Source organism: Nanorana parkeri, unplaced genomic scaffold, assembly GCF_000935625.1.
Source record: "Nanorana parkeri isolate BGI_ZX_2015 unplaced genomic scaffold, ASM93562v1 scaffold315, whole genome shotgun sequence".
NCBI classification, from domain to species: domain Eukaryota; kingdom Metazoa; phylum Chordata; class Amphibia; order Anura; family Dicroglossidae; genus Nanorana; species Nanorana parkeri.
The window spans coordinates 1,343,606-1,349,735 of NW_017306583.1; positions in this window are offsets into that span (position 1 = coordinate 1,343,606).

Below are 6,130 nucleotides of genomic sequence, written 5' to 3' on the forward strand. Positions count from 1 at the left end.
AAAGAAAAAGAATGCTCTGAAGCTGTATCAGGTTTTATATGCTTTATGAATAGACCTATGGTATAAATACAAAATAAATATTTTTTGTGATGAAAACTATCAATATATATAGGGGTCTATTCACTAAGCTGCCGAGGGCAGCCGAGTGAACAACCGACCCCAAGTGAAGTGAGCCGAACACTGTTCGGCTATTTACTTCAGGCTGGTACGGCCGTACATCGGCTTGCTTCACATGGCTTCGGGTCGGCCGAACATGCTCAGCATGTTCGGCCGACCCGAAGTGCAGAAGGAGTTAGACTCAGCCGATCACTACTGCTAGATCCTTCGGCAACTTCGTGAATAGACCCCATAGTGTGTGATACGTAATCAATGTTTATGTGTATGTTTGGCTGAATCAAAATAACAATTTTCAGGTGGTTTTAAAAGGAACTTTTTAGAATGATCTGATTGGTAAGAGATTGTTTAAAATGACTAAGCATATAAAATTGCAGTGTTCCTTGAAATAGCTATTGTAGCCAGCTATTGTAGCCAGCAAAACATCGGAACAGCCAATCTGCTATGTTTAAGAACCCCCAGTGGCATTCTGTTTGGTCTGTGGGTACATTTAACTAAGTCTCCTCCCTCTTAGATTGTAACCTCTCACAGGCAGGGCCCTCCTTCCATCTTGTCTTGAATTGCATTGTAATGTCTTCCCTATATTGTAATGTGCTGCGCAAACTGTTGGCACTAATAAGACTGGACCTGGATGCAGGGGTAGCTGACTGGTAAACAAACTCCAGGACGGCACTGATAGTCCCCAACAGGGGATCATTTGCAACCTTTTGAAAGCTTTATACCACTCCATAAACAAGTTTTGCAGTATCTGGAGATTAGCTGGACAGTACATGACATCAGTTTTAAAGCAGATTAGCAGGGTAGCTACTTCTGCAATATATCTTTTGTCAAGGTCCAGGGACCAACCCTTTACAGTTTAAAAGGGGCTTGGTCCTTATCGGGCATAAGTATACTTTTTTGTATATATTTTTTTTAAAGATATGTTTTATTTTGTTTTAATAAAATGTTGTTTAAACTTTATCCAGAAGACTTGGGCGATGATATTTTACATGTATTTATAGCATTGTTTCGATTAAAATCCACTATCATCGTCATCGATGATCAAACAAGCAAAAGTAACCAGGTGATACCTGCCGGTAACAGGAAGATAATGGTTCGCGGTACAGTCCCAGATGTCGACATTTTTATGTTTGGCATCTTATCATAGTTACACAATATCTATTCTAAGGCAAACGATAAATGCAAATATTGGGACGTGATCAAGTGGCATGTGAGAAAGACTGCTATTAACACCATTGTTGTGCCTAATTCCTGACAAGGGCGATGTTAAAGCTGAACTCCAGGCTAAAGAAATAGTCTAATTACAAAAGACGTGTATTCTTACTTAAATTTGGTGTCCTTTGTGTATTTCTGACAGATCTGTGCAGTAATTTGGAATGAAACCATTCCTGTACTTTGCTTCTGTGAAGAGTTCCCTGTATTAAACACCTGTCATGCTGATCTCTCTCTTCGTGTAGGGTGACTGGTATGGATGAGATTGAGCACTGGGTCGACGCAAACCTAACCCGCTGTGACACAGTGAGCTAATGTGACCGACTGCCACCCTAGCAAGCAACCAACTACCAATAATGCACTGACCTTTGAAATTAGGTGAAGTGGCTTAAAATGGCCAATAATAAGGGCTGTGTTTTGTGGTAGGAAGCCAGTGTGTTTGTAGGCAAACATAGTTTTACAGTGCTATACATTACAGCCTTCGTTCTCAACTGGTTGGTCGTGACCCAAAAGTGGGTCGCGACCCCATGTTCAGTGGGTCGCCACATGCCTTCCACTTAGCTGCCGGTGCCGAGTGTCAGCTTGAGGTAGGATGGGCTGGGGCTATGGCCGCGAGGGGGCTGCATCCATACGTACAGCTCCCTCACATGTCCTGTAGAGGTGCCTGGACCAGGGTAATGTCACATTCTGGCTCCCGGCACCTCTACAGGGCACGTAAAGGGAGCTGTACAAGCAATACACATATGAATGGAGCTCTGTCACAGCACAGCAGACCACACTGGACCCCAGGCTAAGGATCCACTCCAGTTCTTGTAAGTTATGGAGACTGGTTGGATCTTTTGAATGACACCCCAAACGCACCTCCCACCCATAGTTTGATTGCCCGAAACGTGCAGTATCCCCATGTTGTGCATTCCATTGCAGTGCAACTTTGGTTGCGACTTAATGACGAAGGACAAATGTGGGTCCTGAGGTTACACAGGTTGAGAACCACTGCATTACAGGGTGGTGGGCTACATATTATTGTGTACCCCAACCCGCCATGTTCACAATGTAGAGACCCAACAGTCCTTTCTATGACTACCTTTTTGGGTGTGCCAGCAACAACTTCAATTTATCAGTGGTAAAATAGATTTGAGCACTGTCTGTCCTTATAAAGGGTTAAAGGAGAACTATGAGGTGAGTGCTTTTCACTCATCCTCATAGTTCTAGCCGACCTGGGACAATGAAACGGTCACAAGTCGGCTCAGAAATCGGGAAGTGAGCGAACACATACCGGCGTTCGCTCACTTCTCGATCCTGTCACGGCTCTCTGCGCTCCCCGCTCCGATCCTCCAGCGCTGACTGGCGGAAAGGACGGGGGAGGGAACGGGTACAGCTGGCTCTGCCTCTAGATAGGCAGAGCCAGCTGTTACTCACGCAGCTGGGCGGATCCAGACATAATTGTTGGGATCCGCTTCAGCTGCGGCGTCTCAGTATACCGGTATACTGAGCTTAGGGTGACAGGAGGACGCTAGTTTGTGTCCTTCCGTTACCCTAAGGAGAACTATGGGGAAAAGCCCTAACCCCATAGTTCTCCTTTAAAGATTTAGAAGCATTGTATGTTAATGAGAGGAAGTACAATGTGCCCCTAGTCTTGCTATGGGGACAACCAGAGCTTCCTGTCACTTTACTAAGGAAAGGCCTGCTACACAGACGCATCTAAAAGGTTAAATTATTTTTAGGTATGCTGTGTGAATAAGAACACATAACAAACACATTGAGGGTTTTTTTCTGCAAATGCTGTAAAATGCGTCCTCTTCTTTTTCCTCCTCCCCATCTTCTGCTAATCCCACCATAGGCCTACAAACTAGCGTGGAGAAGTCGGTGGCATTGTTTTATCATGCTGAGTCACTTGGTGCAGAAGGATGATCTTGGTCATGCAAAAGATTTCCTCATTTCAGATGTTGAGGACGTGCAAGAGAGTAACAGGATCATATAGGGAGGGGACATCAGGAAGGGAGCAGCAGGAGGTAGTGATGTTCCTGCAACTTACTGTCAAGTGGACTCCAGTGATAAGAAGGGTTGGTATGATGAGGGGGCAGATGATATGAAGGTAACAGAGCCTGGGGAGGAGGAAATTGAGGGAGAGGTAGAACAGCAGTAGGGGAGGATTTTTTCCAGGAGTAGGACCAGCTTTAGAGGACTGGAAGGAGCAGCTTTCCTATTCATTAAGACCACTGTTATTCTCAGGGCACTCCACAGAGCTCTGCAGTGTAGACCTTTTTTAACCTGCTTCCAAAAGCAGTGTTGTGGTCTGTAGCCTCTGCCTATCAGCCACAGTAAAATTAACATACATTAGGGTATCGCATGCATGAGGAAACACATGAATCTGCCCCACAAAGCGTGGTGTGAGCAGCACCTCAATGACACTGGTCCGCAGCAAAAGGCTCACACTACTCCTCACTCTTTACTTTTCACCACTGCCCCTCCACAAGATTCTCCTACATCTGCTGTAACATCTGTGGTCAATGGATGACATCTGGGATCCCCTGGCTGACTTGTTTGCAAAAAATCAAGCCAGGGAAGGAACTAATATACAAAGCCCGGAAATAAGCACAAGAGGGGCGCCTTTCCTGGTGCAGATCAATTTTATTTCAGTAGATATAAGTGAAAAACCGAATAGTACTCACAAACATAAGAATCACACAGCCATGGGATGTTCTGATGAAGGGGGCGTGCCCCGGAAACGTGTTAACGTCACTACACATTGGTATCGCCTAGTGGACATCTTACTGCCTGTCAGCTCTTATCCCATGGCTGTGTGATTCTTATGTTTGTGAGTACTATTCGGTTTTTCACTTATATTTACTGAAATAAAATTGATCTGCACCAGGAAAGGCGCCCCTCTTGTGCTTATTTCCTAGATTCTCAGCTTTCCCGGCTTCTTTGGGGCAGCGTCCTGCAGTATGCCTAAGAGGATTTCCCACTAAGGATTGACAGTCTGTGGCGCTTCATTGCTTTTACTTAGTTAATATACAAAGCCCAACACATGCTACTCAGCCTTAAACTGACAATGTCATGTGGTGCTACAAAAAAGAAGCTCACTAACTACACTAAAAAACTGTTTTGCCACTGACCACTATGTGAAGTTGAGGGTTTGAGGTGTTTTTTTTAAGAGTAAACTTTCCTATAGCTTTGAGATCTGTTGTGTTTGCTACTTTCACCATTCAATTCAGGCCTATTATCGCTGGATTAAAAAAATCAGGGTAACAGTCAAAACTACCCAAAAAAGTATGTTTTTGAAGTTGAAATGTATCAGATTGTGGCGCCGCTGCTGTATTTAAGCCAGCTAAATGTAGAAAAATAAATGCATTTCATGTCCACAAAATGTGATGCCAGAATACGGTGTTGCTTGCAGTAAAGATTGTATTGTTCTGTAATGCCACATACAGCTTAAATGCATCTCCCAAGAATTGGTGTTTTTCCCATATCACCCTCATGTCGCATTAAAAGCAAGACCCTCTCCCCACATGTATGGTATTTTTTATTTTTTTGATTGGTACTTGTCACCGAGGGCAGTCCTCAGCTCCCTATATCCTCTGTTTGACAACCCCTTGCCTATTAGCCTTGAAAATGGCCAGAATTGATTATCAACATTTGCCCCTCCACCCAAACTTCAGTGGGGATAGGTATAAAGTTTCGATTTCGTTACTTTATGCTGGATTTGACAAACACTCCGCAAACCAAACCCGGGCACATTTTCTCATCCCTAGTGACTGGTCTTGTATCTGTCCTCTCCTGTAGTCTTCTGCAAGTAGCTTGTAGTAGGTGGGCTGGCTGGGTCCTGCCCACAGCTTTGCTCACTACACAGCCTATTAATACCACAGTGATGGTGTCACTGCTTTTTTTTTACATGGTAATATTTGGGTTTAAAAAGGCATTCTGTGCACATAAAATAAAATAATATACTTTGTGGCTATTGATGAATATATTTAATTTAAAGTGTTTTGTGTCTGTAGTTCAGCTTTAAAGTAGATCTAAAGCCAACTTTTTGTTTTGGATAAATCCTTCTTTAAATTGACACTAAATTCGGGAGTTAAATCTTAAAAATACATTCAAGTACCTTAAATATTAACAAAAATATATCTTATTTGTATATCACTCAGCTGCAGATCCATACATTCTGAGTTTAGTGTCACTTTAAAAATGGCACTGCTAGTTGCTGTGATGATACATAGGAGATGATTTATAACTTTGGCCCAGCCATACAATGGTTGAATGCCATTCATATGGCATTCCCACCACTAGATGAAGCTGAATCCTTTGCTCCTCGACTCTATCTAGTGCTGAGATTGCTATGCAACAACATTCACCTAGCATATGGCTGGGCCGAAGAATTATAAATCATCCCCATATTGAGGAGGATATGCAGAATACCACCAGCACCCCATGGTAGAAAGGGCACACGATTGGGCTGACCAAGAGAGGATAACACAGCACCACAACCAGTAATTGTATGCTATCTCAATTATGCCGACAGGATGAGAGTGTTGCAGCAATACCGTGCGGAAAGGTCCCTTGAAGTGGACGGTCATCGCCTACTCCTATTTGCCGACTACTCCGCCGAAGTGGCCAAGAAACGCAAAGCCTTCAATGAGGTCTGCTCGGCTCTTGTCCGGAGACAAATCCGGTTCACATTGGCGTATCCGGCTATTCTATACTTTGATGATGCAGATGGCAAGCGTCTCTCCTTCCAGGATCCAAAAGACGCCGCGGAAGGTGTGAATCGGTTGGAACCGTCATCTGGGTCTCCCTCCAAGCC